Source organism: Spea bombifrons, chromosome 2 (genome assembly GCF_027358695.1).
Source record: "Spea bombifrons isolate aSpeBom1 chromosome 2, aSpeBom1.2.pri, whole genome shotgun sequence".
Lineage (NCBI taxonomy): Eukaryota > Metazoa > Chordata > Amphibia > Anura > Pelobatidae > Spea > Spea bombifrons.
The window spans coordinates 65173025-65189191 of record NC_071088.1 but is presented as its reverse complement, the minus strand read 5'-3'; the positions used below and the strand labels follow the sequence as shown (position 1 = coordinate 65189191).

General features: G+C 44.2%; 1 protein-coding gene across 1 annotated transcript in view; it reads right to left on the bottom strand.

The window, feature by feature from the left end:
• Nucleotides 1–11436, bottom strand: part of BCAS3 (BCAS3 microtubule associated cell migration factor) — a 514534-nt gene extending 503098 nt beyond the window's left edge. The window contains exon 1 of the mRNA XM_053454572.1: nucleotides 11239–11436. The gene's annotated coding sequence lies outside the window, so the exon portion shown is untranslated. The remainder of the gene's footprint in view (nucleotides 1–11238) is intronic.
• Nucleotides 11437–16167: the final 4731 nt, after the last annotated feature.

Below are 16167 nucleotides of genomic sequence, written 5' to 3'. Positions count from 1 at the left end.
TTCAGGTGTTCTGGATCTCCCAGGTGGGTCATCACCTGTTGGCAATGAGCAGCTGGAGGCGGGTACAAAGTTCCCTGTGAGGGATTCAGTGGAGAGGATATAAGCAGTGAGCAAGACTGCATTTTTCTCCACAGAAATATTTATCGAGAAGAAGAAGGTCTGTGCTACATTTATGGGGTCAGAAAGCCTCCAAAACTACAATCCGCTGTAACCTACTGGAACTTCAAATGGGATTGGATTCTATGGTCAGCTGAAATAAAGCTTTTTGACAATAAACACCAGAGGTGGATTTGGCCCACCCGGAGAGGTAAAGTGCCTCTTGTTTATGGTTAAATATGTCTCTTTAATGTTTTGGGGCTGTTTTTCTGCCAGAGCACCTGGACATTTTGTTAGGACACATAGCATCACGGACTCTCTCAAATATCAACCGATATTAGATGAACACCTGGCTGCCTCTGAAAGCTTAAAATGGGCCATGGTTGACAATGATCCAAAACATACATCAAAATCAACACAAAAATGGTTTACTGACCATGAAATCAAGGTCCTACCATGACCATCCCATTCCCCTGACTTGAACCCCATAGAAAACCTGTGAACTAAAGAGGAGAGTCAGCAGCGTCAACTTTGAAATTTGAAGGATCTGGAGATAATCTGTATGAAGGAATGGTCACAGATCCCTTGCCATGCCTCATCTGGCATTATAAGTGAAGACTCAGAGCTGTTATCTTGGCAAAGGGAGGTAGCACAAAGTATTGGCTAAAAAGGTGCAAATAATTTTAAGGCAAGACAGGAGGCTTCGTATTTTGCATATCTTCCTTTACTCTCACCAACAGCAGCAAAGAAAGAGTTAATAACACAAGTGAAAACAACCAATAGAAACAGTACATAGGTGGTATATAAACTCCTTAACTATCTTCCTCTTCCTCTTTCTTTGCTGCTCACCAAAGCTGCAGGTCAGTCCTCTTCCTACCTACATTTATTGCTGATTTATTGAATAATATCTGTTTATTATTCATTACATATTGCTTTTTTCACCTAATTCTAGATAATTAGGTGGGTATGCACATTTATATACAGTATAGGTTTCTGATATAAATATGTTTGTATGTATATTTTTTACTTGTCTTTCATTATTTATATTCATTGTTTCTTTGCATCTGTGCATCTTGAGAGGGATTTTTCCCTTCTCTTTTCCCTATCTGGGACCCCTTTTTGTGAGCTCTGGTCGCTAGTTTCTTCAGTTATTTTCTGGATCATTACAGTTATGATGTGTGTGTGGAAGTGATTTTGAACCACATATAGCTGGCATTACTCTAAATGGCTCCTTCTTATCTGTGCCTCACTGGAGTGGTTACAGGGTGAGCCCTGCATTACTTTCAATATTCGTTGGGAATTTTCTGGAATTGCATCTCCCAGGCTGAGTTCATGTGGTTTTGCACATTATATACAGGCTGAGTCCATGTGGTTTTGCACATTATATACAGGCTGAGTCCATGTGGTTTTGCACATTATATACAGGCTGAGTCCATGTGGTTTTGCACATTATATACAGGCTGAGTCCATGTGGTTTTGCACATTATATACAGGCTGAGTCCATGTGGTTTTGCACATTATATACAGGCTGAGTCCATGTGGTTTTGCACATTATATACAGGCTGAGTCCATGTGGTTTTGCACATTATATACAGGCTGAGTCCATGTGGTTTTGCACATTATATACAGGCTGAGTCCATGTGGTTTTGCACATTATATATACAGGCTGAGTTCATGTGGTTCTGCACATTATATACAGGCTGAGTCCATGTGGTTCTGTACATTTATATACAGGCTGAGTCCATGTGGTTCTGCACATTATATACAGGCTCAGTCCATGTGGTTCTGCACATTATATACTGGCTGAGTGCATGTGGTTTTGCACATTATATACAGGTTGAGTCCCTGTGGCCTTGCACATTTTATACAGGCTGTGGCCTTGCACGTTATATACAGGCTGTGTCCCTGTGGCCTTGCACATTATATACAGGCTGTGTCCCTGTGGCCTTGCACATTATATACAGGCTGTGGCCTTGCACATTATATACAGGCTGTGGCCTTGCACATTATATACAGGCTGTGTCCCTGTGGCCTTGCACATTATATACAGGCTGTGTCCCCGTGGCCTTGCACATTATATACAGGCTGTGTCCCTGTGGCCTTGCACAATATACGGGCTGAGTCCCTGTGGCCTTGCACAATATATGGGCTGAGTCCCTGTGGCCTTGCACAATATACGGGCTGAGTCCCAGTGGCCTTGCACAATATACGGGCTGAGTCCCAGTGGCCTTGCACAATATATGGGCTGAGTCCCAGTGGCCTTGCACAATATACGGGCTGAGTCCCAGTGGCCTTGCACGATATACGGGCTGAGTCCCGGTGGCCTTGCACAATATACGGGCTGAGTCCCGGTGGCCTTGCACAATATACGGGCTGAGTCCCGGTGGCCTTGCACAATATACGGGCTGAGTCCCGGTGGCCTTGCACAATATACGGGCTGAGTCCCGGTGGCCGTGCACAATATACGGGCTGAGTCCCGGTGGCCGTGCACAATATACGGGCTGAGTCCCGGTGGCCGTGCACAATATACGGGCTGAGTCCCGGTGGCCGTGCACAATATACGGGCTGAGTCCCAGTGGCCGTGCACAATATACGGGCTGAGTCCCAGTGGCCGTGCACAATATACGGGCTGAGTCCCAGTGGCCGTGCACAATATACGGGCTGAGTCCCAGTGGCCGTGCACAATATACGGGCTGAGTCCCAGTGGCCGTGCACAATATACGGGCTGAGTCCCAGTGGCCGTGCACAATATACGGGCTGAGTCCCAGTGGCCGTGCACAATATACGGGCTGAGTCCCAGTGGCCTTGCACAATATACGGGCTGAGTCCCTGTGGCCTTGCACAATATACAGGCTGAGCCTCTGTTCTCATCACCTACCTTATACAGACATAATGTCTCAGGATACTGTGCCATCCCAGGATGCCTTTACGGCCTGGTTAGGGGCAAAGTCTTCTAGCTCAGTTGAATCCTTTTTCTCTAAAATGTCTGCCAATTTTCCCCAAGGGCAGCCTCCTGCTCCCTCCAGACCAGAGGCAATACCATCGGAGTCAGAATCAGAGAACTTTGAAGGAGAGGCGTCCGGCTCCAAACGGCCTTGGACGGGCAGTAGTGTTTCAGTCGGCAAGGGTAAGGTACCTGCCAAACGCCCAAAACCCCTTGACACTCCTTTGCATGACCCATTATCTATAGTGGACGTATGGCACGCGGATTCATCTAGTGTATCAGAGGCTTCAGCAAATCTGGTCTTGCCCAGAGATTTTGACTCACGCTTCGTCCGTGAGTATTTGGTGGATGAGCCCCACCTAGATGATCCCAGGGTCCCAGGTTGGCGGAATTGGGCCCTAAAGACCTAGGTGCAGCCACTTACTGTTTGGAGACACATTTGTCAAGGAATTAAACTGCCACGCATCCGTGATGACATCATGGAATAAGGCCAAACTGTCAATGAGGAAGGTCTTTCAGACTGACCTTTGTTTTTCTGGGAGGGCTGGTCGACCGCCGGGCCGCCAGCTGTTCATCCCAAGGCTCCTGGTACTTCCCTCAGAACCAGAGGTCCTACAGGACTCCGTTCCAACAGAGGGCCTTCAACCCACGCGGAGACGGTAGAGGCGCTTCTGGTTTTCCCAGGGGACGCTCCGTTTTCGGTAAGTCCGAATGCTTCTTGTCCTTCGTTCCCTTCCTCGGGGTTGCGGGCCATATATCATCTTTTTCCACGACTGGGTGTGGATTTCGTCAGACCCTTGGATCCCCCTAACGGTACAGGTTTTCAAGATAGTTTTTCAGCTCTTCCCCCCTTTCAAGTACGCTGACCGCCCACATCTCAGAGGGAATTACCGATCAGGCCTTAATGGTAGCAGAACTCCGCACCTTCCGCGACAAGGGGGCTATCCAGCGGGCAAAAGGATCAATCGGTTTCCTCAGCTCCTTTTTTCCTAGTACGCTAATGCACCGGGGACTTCCGCCCAGTGATCAATCTACGGGCTCTCAATGCTTTGTTTCTCGCCGCTTCAAAATGGAAGGGATCCGTCTCTTCGGAGACCTTAGGTTGGAAGGCGATTGCTTTACATGGTTAGACCTCTCGGACGCTTTCTCTCCGTCCCTATTCACCCAGATTCCGGGCGATTTCTTCAGTTTCGCTGGGGCAGGCAGGTATGGCAGTTAAAGGCCCTTCCCTTCGGCCTAAGTTCAGCCCCTTGGTGCCTTACAATGCTCCTGAAGCCGGTCATGGCTCTCTTCAGGTCCAGGGGTATCAGGTGTATAGTCTATCTAGACGACATTCTATTCTTCTCTGGCTGCCAGGAGACCCTGCTCGCCCAGACCGATTTCGTGGTGCAGACCCTTCACCAACTCGGGTTTCTAGTCCATTCTCTCAAATCCGAACTAGTCCCAAGCCGCTTTCTCTTCTTAGGCTTCTTAGACAGCATGTCGGCGGTTCGATATATCAACCGCTTAGGGGGTTCTCGGTCCAAGTACCTCAGAGGTAACAAAGGATGTTTTCGACTTTTGCCTTGCGTGCAACATACTTTACCGGCAGGATACCTCCCGGGCGCCGAGGTTCTCTTGGCGGACGGGTTCTCCAGACACTGTCGGGATGCGAGCGACTGGAGACTTCTCGGTCGGGTCTTGCACCTGGACCTATTTGCATCCAGGACGAATCCCCAGACGGTCATTTCGAGGGTCATCCATCACCTGTGTTGGGACGGGGGGCCTTTGGTTCTGGTGACCCCCCGGTGGCATGCTCAGCCGTGGTTTCCAGCCCTGCTGAAGTTATCTGCCCAGGATCCTCGGTAGATCCCATCTCTGTACTATCCCCTGACGGGCCCGGAGGTCCAGGTTCATGCGCTCATCCTGGAAAGACATCTCCTCCTGGTCATATGGACGATTTCAGGGGACCCCGAACGGTCTCGGGCCTATTGGAGGCGGCTCAGTCCTTGCTCCGCAAATCTTGGGCTCCAGGTACCGGTATGTCATACCGGACAGCTTGGCGAGGCTGGGCTCCTTGGAGTTTGGGACGGCACATGGATCCCCTTGGCTCCCTTAGTCTGCCACCTTTTGCGTGGTATTCATTTATCCCGTCCTTCGGCGCCGCGCTACGGTTCTCTGTGGGAAGTAGCTGTCGTGTTAGTTTTCCATTCGGGATGGCCAGACAACGATTCACTCTCCCTCCAATAGTTGTCGGCGAAACTTACCCTTCTGTTGTGTCTCTTATGCTTTCGTAGGGTTTCAGATGTTAGCGCTTTGGATGCTCATGCTGTCTCTATTCTCCCCTGAGTTGTTCTCGTCTGTATCCTATCCCTTTTTTCTAGACGACCCAAAAATGTGTCGCCGGGTGTGTCAGGACTTATCTGTCACGCACGACGTCGATACGTCCGGTTTTGACATCTCAACTCCTCTCCTTTGTGAAACCTTTCAAGGCTGTTTTTCTTCTCCTACAGGAGCATCGGTGCTCTTTCCGTCAGGGGGGCTGCGGCCTCCTGTGCCCTTCGGGCTGGTGGAGCTTTAGTGGCTTTTCTGCGAGCGGCGGATTGGTCCCGTGCCGCCACCTTTCGGGCATATTTCCGCCTGGTTTCTTCAGGGGCAATGGCGTTGGTTTCCGGCGTTAAAAATGCAAAATACGAAGCCTCCTGTCTTGCCTTAAAATTTGAAATTATTCTAGCCTTGGTGCCCGAATAATTATAATTTTAATAAAGACAGGAGGCGAGTATTTTCCCTCCCTACCCTCCCGATGGTTAGGTGTACACTCTGGGTAAGTAAGCCTGGTTTGAATTCGTTTTGTGTTTTCTTGGGGTTTTGTCTGCTCCGTTGCATTTGATGATTTGTGATGACTGTCAGTGATCCTCGTTTTACTGTGTTTTACCATGTTTGTGAAGAATTTGGTTCTGTTATGTCTCTCTCTCTTTGTTTCAGCTTGATACCATCTCCGTGTCATAGCGGTTCTGTTTCCCAGTTGGAGTGCATTGTCGCCTTGCTCTTGACTTTGGTTCCAGTTCGAGCCCCTGTTCTGAGTGTTGGGTTCGGTTTTACGTTGCTAGATGGTTTGCTGCGTTCTTCAGTTCCGGTTCACAGCGGACGAAAGAGGAAGAGGAAGATAGTTAAGGAGTTTATATACCACCTATGTACTGTTTCTATTGGTTGTTTTCACTTGTGTTATTAACTCTTTCTTTGCTGCTGTTGGTGAGAGTAAAGGAAGATATGCAAAATACTCGCCTCCTGTCTTTATTAAAATTATAATTATTCGGGCACCAAGGCTAGAATAATTTCAAATTATGCCACGCATGTATTTAATATTTTTGTGGGTTTTTTTTTTAAACCCTGTGTTGTGTTTTCAATTGTTTGATACCTATGAGAGAAGAGTATGTTTGTGTGGGTTTTTTAAGAAAAGATCAAACAACAATTTTCCACAGCCTTCTTAGCTCATATTTACAGAGGATGTCAATATTAGGGGCGGGCACTGTAGTCCCCTCTACCTTGAATGAGGGCCCGAGTGGCAAAGTAAAGGCAAGGCTTCCATCTGGTTATATGTTGTTTGCTAATTTAAACACTGTTTATGGACCATGTTGTTTACTGAATGTATTATTTGTGAATGGCAGCTGTAGGCACCTGCTGACACACATTTTATAGTACTAGGAATAGGAATCCCTTAAAGCATAACTTCCTTTCCTCACAGCAGACGTTGTCAAATAGTAAACATTGCAAACACTCACACATGACGTAAAGCTGGAGGGCCATTAATAGTACTCTGCATTCATTCCCTGTTATTCTATGCCAAGCATTTCTTACACACTGTACTCATATTATACATATCATATGTATACATTTAAAAAGACATACACTTGGCTAGGCAAAATGTCATAACATAGCAAACAACAAATGTCCGATAAAACAATTCTAGGTAGGTTATGTAGAAATCTACAGACAGATCCCTTTCCAGGCAAACAAAATTATTCTAGCTCTATAAACAACAAAAACTAAATAAAACTATAAACTTTTGAGCTCTTAAGTGTTACATATTATAAAGAACAAGACTGATGACCGTTTAATAAATTATACCATAATTCATAATGGGCAAAACTCCTAGTGACCTGAATTTGGGTTACAACCATTACAACATTAGTAAGTAAGGCTTAGTCAATGAATCATCTCCTCCTCTGGCAAGATTCCTAGAACAACTTGGAGCAGCCTATTTGAAGATGCACTAAATTTTAGTGTAAATCATAAGTTGATGACTTCTAAAGGAACTCTTCAAGTGGAAAGAGCTAAACCAGTTTCCACATTCCAGTCTTGACAGTAATGGTCAATCCCAGATTTAGCAATACAGTGGCAAATCACATGACTATAATATGCAGCACAACAGGAAAAGTCACAAGACTGTATAATAAGGGCCACCAACTTAAAAGACAAAACCAGAACATCTCCCTATGCACAATAAAATAACATTTTGTAAGTAAAATAAAACAAAAAAAGTTAATATATATGTCTTAACACAAGCAACTGGGCAAATGAGTAGTACATGTCAAAAGGAACAATATTACAAGATTGTTTTCTTGTTTCCTTTCACAACATGATGCAGTGTTTCATCCAGCACTGATGACATTCAGATGGTATCACTGCAGTGGATACATTCAGAATTTATTCAGTCCTGTCAGCGTCCCGTCATGCCGTCAGCACAGCACGTCAATTATTGGGAACAAACTTTTCAATTATATATAATTAAAAGCGTTTCTTTTACCAGAGACATGACTGCTGTCACAGTAGGGATGTGTGCAAGGAGAACAGCATTACAAGGTCACTAAACTCTGACCACAAAATTTGTTACCAAATATTAAATCAGTGCCTGAAAACTACTCACATGCTAAAGGATTTTATCCTAAAGATTTTATCTTGCCAATCCCTGTGGAGCTTCACAGAAGGTAAATATACCATTTGAAGTGGTCCTGAGCAGTCTAAATCGGTTATCCCACTACCAGTAAGTTCCACTGAATTGTTTTAAGGCCTGGAATTCCCTCTGGGTTTATATTATACCAGGTGAGTAACACATAGAAAGCTTCTTCTAACCCTGAGATCACAAGGAGACAGCCTTTTACCCAAGCACTAGGTCCACAAGCATTACATTAATGCTTGCAGAGTGAGTATGTTATTGACGTAGAAGTGCTAGTTCTACGCTCATCCATCATCCAAAACTAGCATTCACTTGTTGTGGTACTTTGCAGTGTCTCTTACTGTGATGCTGGTTCTGCTCATTATGCCCGATGTTGCTTGCCCACCATGGCCATCACTCAATTCACGACATTGATAGATGTGTTCGGGCCATTTCCCCCAGTGCTGGATATTCAGCTAGGCCTGGGCTGCTTTAGTGAAGGTATTTTAGGAGGCAATGTCAACACAGGATTTGTCCATCTCTATACCAGACCTTCCGCTTTTTGGGCTTGCAGTGGTCAAAGAAGCACAATCCATCTCCATTAAGGTTTCCTCCGGCTAAGGCATCTTTAAATTTTAGAAATATACTCCATGTACTATGCACCAACCAAAAATAAATCTCCAGATGGTGGTGATCCTGGTGGTGGTTTGGATTCTTTAGCAGGAGTTGTTCCATGGCTGCCAACAAACATAATGGTGTCCGGGCGATTGTACCAAACCCTAGAGGCTATAAGAGCTGGGTTTCCCTCACCTAAGCCAGGTTGGGCACTGGTACTACATCCTCTCAGTGTTTTGAAAGATCCAGATCCTCCTAGTAGTTATCAAGATACTTTTACCGCACATCTACAAAAACTATCTATTTTTAAATCCCCTCCAGTACCCATACAATGGTTAGTTAAGGAGGTAAAAGCAGGGAACATCTGGCTATACAATGGGAATAAATTCACATCATAGATAAGCACTGAAATCGGATCTCTGGGATCAACTAAAGAACACAAACGTCAAATTACTAGAAGGTAGGAGATAATACTAGGGGTGACTAACGGACATCCCGAACAGACGCTTAAACAAAAGTTTATGCAAACCAAGCAATCACAATGTGAAACAATGCAAGAATCAGCACACAGCTCTTACCTGCTCATAAGGGCAAACAGTCGATGACTATGTTGGTGGCACAGTTGTCAAATCAAATAAACAATCCTAATTTGAGTGGTGAGACTACGAAAAAGTCACCAGAGAACATGTAGAAAGCAGACAAAAATAATTAACATCCACCAATACAAGACTCCAATAATAGATCTCACAGTATCGACTAAGAAAAAAGAAAATGCCAGAAAGTTTATCCATGATTCATTGTCCAATTTCCCGTCCTTTAAATAGTCAAAGTGACTAAGCACTGGTGTAGATTATCAAAAGCTTGTTTTTTTCTTTGCTTGCTGACCTGTTAATATCTGGACAAAGAGGCCATTGAAGAACTATGAAGGGTCATTGGTCCAATATCTTCAAGATCACTTTGAACAAGTACTGTAAGTGGCAAATTCTCAGATTCCCATCAATGACAGTTACTCAGGGTGTCATTGAGGTAAGTGGCTTTGTAAGGCGGCAGTCTGGAAATTCAAATGTCTGCATATGTTGGTGAGATATAATGTTTTTGGTATCATCATCAGCAGGAACCACACTTAATATGTCAGCCCCTACCTTTTACAAGTGTTAGTGGAGAACTAACTTGAAGAGTAATAGAAGAGGGCCTTTTCCCCCTGGTTAGTCAGCATCAGCTGAAGAATGTAGAATACTTTAAATTCTTTTTGGATATTTAATTTTAGGCTCTCCAAAGGGCAGGGATATCTATCAGCATGAGAAGCTATATTCAATTTGGACAGCTAACAAAATCTCATGAGTTAGGATCTGGTATCTTGGCTCTTGTTATATATATATATATATATCTTGTTACTACTACTGAAGTTGGGACAAAGAAAATTGTATTCTGCTTCAAACAAAAATAATGCGACTGTTAATCAGTGTACTTAAGGCTGGTGGCCGCATGATGGCATAAGTGCAGGCATTGCCAGCCGGTGGCCACACACTGCCGGAGCCGATCTGGTGCTGAAGTGGCTGATGGGCTGACCATGGGGCCCTGTCTGCCAGTGGCCCGCCAGGCACTTGTACAGTGTGGCAGATGTCCAGTCCAGGCCTGCTGTTAATAAATTATACAAAACTTGCATGTCATCTAGATAACAACGAATGACAAGTAGATGTTTAAGATCCGAGACAGATATTACAGAAGGTCTGATGCTAGCTGGATTTAAAATAAATGTGCTGTAATCAAAACATGAACCCCATCCAAAACCATGAAAACAGGTGACTGAGAGCGAGGCCAAACTGTCAACATCATATTTACGGCTATCCGTGTACACTATCACACTGATAAATAATAAACAGGATATATAACATCGTGTATGAGACTACATCCTAAATAACTTATTTGGTCACAGCCTTAAAACCATCATATGTAAACACTATTTGGTTCTGCACAAACAAATGTAGCATCACATTGAGATGTGTCTTTTGGTTGCTTGGTATATAATTATATATCTTAAAATGCTTATTATTTGGGCCCATTGGAGGGGTTATTCTGATCATGAATGCCTGGATGATAGTCAAGACAGATAGCCTTGACCTAAACACCTACTATAAAGCGTTAATAGGTTAATGTTTAATGTAAGAGTAATTAATCTATACAGCTCAGTGGAATATCTAAATCAGGTCAAATATTTTCATTCAAGAGGCGAAAGAACATATAAGATATACACATATACACATGGGTGTACATTTACGCAAACGGTCATTCTTGGTGACTATGTTGGTCGTATCCCCAAACTATAAACTTACTGATTCATTAAAGGCACCAAGACGGTGGTGACAAATCAACCCTAAAGCCCCCAATCATTCAAATATATGTCATTACACTTGGATAATATGTGTTCTAGGTGAGGGGCAGGTGGCACAAGAAGAATAAGTAATAGAAACTCAAGCCCCTGGTCGCCTATCTCCAGGGTGTCTTGTTATTTCATAAGAGGGGAACTGCTAAAGCACACCTTTGGGGGTTTATCTGGTATGTTGTAAGCATAGCCTGGTTCTAATTGTGTAACTCCTATGCTGTTGCTTTTATTTCCTGTTTCTTTCGCCCAGCGTGTTCCGGCTTTGCCCTCCCATGCCACACTCACCCACTTGTCAGATGGCACCCAGAAGCTGTACCCCCTGGTTTTTGAGAGTCAGTCCAGTTACAGCAGCAAATACACACATACAGCAACAAGGAAAGCGGAACAGCAACACTCGACCAATCACGGAGTACCATGCTCTCTACCGCCGGTGTCAATCAGACGCCATAAACCAATGAGGAAAACAAAGGGGTGGCACCTTTGGAGTGATGACGTAGACAGCCCTGTCAGGGAGCTTCTGCCTGTTCGTTCTGGGCCCGGGAGTCCGCGGTTAGCGTCGTACGGCTGCTGGTCAGCGCTACAGCTAGTCTCGGGCGGCTGGCGCGCCCTCAGTCCGCGCTGGGCACAGGAGCTTGCATCTTGTACACTGGGCTGTACTGTCTTTGTTTACATCCCACTATCTCGCGAGAATTTGATCCGTGTGGAGTGCACGTGTTGCAAACAAATAACATAAATGCCAGGCAGGGTGTGTGTCACGCCCGCCTGTCATGTGCCGGATAAATATGGATATTTATCCGTTTTGGGGGAGGAGAAAAGCTGTATACTGTATACATAAAAACATAGTTATTGTTTAGATAACATGCTGAAGCTCTAGCTGTTCTTACAATAGGGTGATACTTCTGTGATCGGTTATCTGGCTCTTGAAACAGAAATAGTATTTCCAAAAGCAACATTTATTTTGAGTGTCGTTCAAGGTTTTTTAACATTGTCAATGACAGTAGAAAAATCCATGCAACCTAGTTTAGTTTAGTGTTGTTTGGTATTTTAGAGTATTACAACATTTCTCCCTTAAGACATACAGGTACGTCCTGACTTCTCCCTGCCGCTACACGGGAGATTAGGCTGTCTGTCGACAACTGCTGACTGATCACATACACCGTTATAAAAGAAATGTCCCATCAAGCATTCCCTTCCAGTAGGTGTTGATGGTGACACCCACCTGAAGTTCACTGAAGCACAGAGAGACTCAGCAGGCTCTTCCTAGATCCTGCATGGATCTCCGATTTCTCCCTCTGCTGGCTGACTGCACGTATTGTGATCAGCAATGCACGGCTACTGAGCCCTGCACACAGTGCGATCAGCACAGACAGGTCCGGGGAAAGAGAGGCCCCCCCCTCCAAAAAATAAACAAGTGGAAAATAAATGTAGTGAGAGCCCAGTGATGTCACCATTATCAAAATGTATGAGAGGCCTTTGAAGAGATCTCAATCCATACTCTACTAGGACTAGTGCAAAAAAAAATAAAAAATCAGCCAGTACTCCCCTGCTGGTTGATTGCATGTATTGCGATCAGCACATACAGATCAGGGGAAGGAGAGGGAGAAACAAAAAATAAAATTTGATTGTGAGCCCAGTGATGTCACCATAGCATTACTGGCATCAGAATGTAAGAGCACTTGGAAGAGTGCAAAGATCAAAAAAAGCAAAACCCCCAAACCTCTTAAGCCAATAGTATTAACAGTAATTTAATATAAGGTATTATGTAAACAGGGCCGTCCCGACAATGGAGCCGAGTGGGGCCCCAAGCCCTTTTTTTTTTAAGTGAAAGAGAGGGAAAGGGGCGCCGAGTGTTTTTCGCTTACCAAGCTCTCGGTACCCGCTCGGCGCCCCTCTCTCTCTCCTCCGCGGCAAGTCTCCCTGTTCGGTCTCGGTGCCGGCTTGTAATACTGAGCATTACAAGCCGGCACCGAGACCGAACAGGGAGATTTGCCGCAGGACTGCTGAAAGGTAAGTACAAGGGGGGGGGTAAGAGTAGATAATGTGGGGGGGGCAGGGATGGGGGAGAGAAAGGGTAGATAAGGGGGGGGGCGGCATTTTGCCTTGGGCCGGCCCTGTATGTAAAGTATTGATGTGGCCCTCTTGGATATATAAAAAAAAAAATACCGTATTGGCTCGAATATAGGTCGCACTTTTTCGCACGGGGGGAGTCCCGGAAAGGGAGATTGTTAAAGCACATCGTGCAGATGTCCCGGCAGCGGAGGTTGTTTACCCGCATCGCCGCAGCCGGTGACCGTCCGCACGATGCGTTTTACCTCTGCCCCCAAGATTTAACCGGAGCAGACTCCCGGGTGTCTTGCGTGGCCGGCGGTGGACATCTACGCAATATGCGTATACAACTTCCGGTGCCGGCACATCCGCTGAGTGCCGGCACCGGAAGTTGTATACGCGTATTGCGTAGATGTCCCCCGCCGGCCCCGCAAGACACCCGGGAGTCTGCTCTGGTAAGTCGGGGGGGGGGGGCAGAGTGGCAGCATATCTCGGGGGGGTGCAGTGGCAGCATATCTCGGGGGGGGCAGTGGCAGTATATCTCGGGGGGCAGTGGCAGCATGTTTTTTTGGTGCTTTTTTAAAGAAAAATACATATGTTAAAGCATGGTTTAACAAATGGTAAAATGACAAAAAACCCTCTGGTTCTGCAAAAGCCCCAGTCCCAAAGGGGGTTTAAAGGGTGTCATGCGCTGCAGTTTTGGAGCTGCAGTGTTCTCCTCAAGTACTTTCCCCCCTACAAGTTTAACAAATGCTTTAATATGCAGTCTTTATTTGCGACTCTATATGGGACACTAGGCTGTCCATTTATATCATAAAAAAAAAAAAAAAAAAAAAGCATAATCCCTTCCTTCCAAACCAAATAGTAAAACCTTAACCCCCCCCTTAGTTAATCTGATAGATGTGGTTGCACATACGTGTAGACTGTACACGCATAATATAATATGGTTTAGACACATCAAAGAAGGGGTCAAATTGCCTAATCATGTTAAAGAAACATAATTTTTTTTTAATAGACTAATTCCCATCACCCTTGCTGTCATTCTAACTCTGGGTTATGGGAGCTGTAAGTCCGCAAATGCTCATCAGTCCTTTTTCAAAGAAAAATGTAATTCTGTTGTTGGTTGTTTTACGTTTGTTATCTTTTGTTACAAGAAGAAGAATTTTAGAGTGAATGGGCAATTGTGTCATCAAAATCCCTTATCCACGGAAGGGTCAGGGCAGGCATTTTTACTAGTGTGCCAGTCAGCTATATAACAACAATAACAAACAATAGATCAGCTGACAGAAAGCTGGCTTATATTTTTAAAAAAACATTTTTTTAACATTGTTTTCCAGGGTAACAAGCACACATATTAGGCTAAAGGCAAAAAAATCAGATACTACTGATTCTGCTTCGACTAAACTGCATCTGTCTCTTCAGCATGGAGGAAGCCTCTGCAGTAAATGCAAGACTTTTCTGTTTTAGTAGAAATCGTGTGTACTGTGAAAACAAGCAGAACTACCTCTATATGTTTGTTTTGGTGACAATATATAACCCCCGTTAATGGTCAATGCATACATATTCAGAGTAGAGATCTAATGCTGCCATTTGTGAGATACGGACATTTGAGGTTTGTAATGCAGCCCATTAAACAATTCTTATTGTGATTGTAGCATACAAAGATAATTTATGCTAATAATTTAATGGCTTTCACTGGTCTACAGTAGATTAGTTGTTCAGACCAATATTGTGATTACCCTAAGGAATTTAGGAATACAATAAACATGAACGTTTTCCTTCCCATATAAATGCTTGGACTCCATGGTTAGGCAGGATGTTAACGAAACTCACCAAATGTCTGCTCCCTCCCACAGCCCCTTAATCCTACCTTGGAGCAGTTTCTATTGGAAGGTACTAGCATAGTCTTCTTTTCATCCTCCAGTGCAGTGGATGTATTGCGCAACACCATTACATCCAAGCGAATTACGATAGAGAAGGGCACTCACACAAACATTCACACCAACATGCACATACCCAGAAACACACACTAACAAATCCAGGCACTCACACCAACACACAGATACTAACAGACACATACTAACCACACCTAGACACTCACACTAACACAATCAGACATACACATGCAAATGCCTGCCCTTACGCACACACATATGCACATTCATTCTTGCCCTTACACATGAACATCTCAGCTTACATTTGCCCTTGCAGTCATATTTATTGGCCCTTAGACAAACTTGCCCTAACAGACAGACACACTGCCTCTCCTTTCTACCTTTATCTCTACCCCTTATTATCCTTCCCCTTTCTCTCCATCTCTTATCATTTATACTCTCCTTTCTTCTTAATTCCTGTATGGCAGGGTATGGTCTTCTGTTCCTACACACCTCAGTTACAGTGCTCCCTCATAACGAAGGTCTGTAGGAACATTTTGGGCTCATTAGAGGGAGATCCATGAACTCCCCAACTGGTCTCGTTTAGCCGTGTGTGTGTATTATATATATCATTTAATCTAGGATGTGCCATAAACATTTAAAAGTACAAGCAACTATAGTTTTGTTGTTTCAGTTTACATTTCGTATCACCTGTGTGAGATTAGCTAAATATATTAGTGGTGGTTGTCAAATGTATACCACGGCAAAGGCCACTTTATAAATGCTTGGCAAGCTCTAACATTTATTGTAATGTTATATAATTTTGTATATGCCTCACAAGTCTGGTCCTGCTGCTCTTGTCTCCTAAATGGCTCTTCTACAAAAGTATACAGTATAACTAATAGCATAGCACAAGTCAAAATGCTTCACACCAAACACCATTCCACATCCACTTTTTATAAAGGAAATAAATAACTTAATAACTTTAAGCATAAATGGTTCAGTGATTTTATTTAGGTGAATACATTGTACGCAAGGATTTACATTACTTCGTCCTGGAAAGGTAAAATAATTTAAACTCACACAGAATGTATATAAACCTCTTTAACTGCAAGAACAGCCAGCAAATGAGTTAATAAAGAACGCTGGACTGAAGTCTTCCACAGCATGATACATACCACTCTATTCATAAACAGGGCATTGAATATTTTTCCATAAAATAAAAGACCAAATTAAACCTAAGTTAACAACATTTTAAAACTCATCCTCTCTCAGTGTATAAAACAGTGGCATA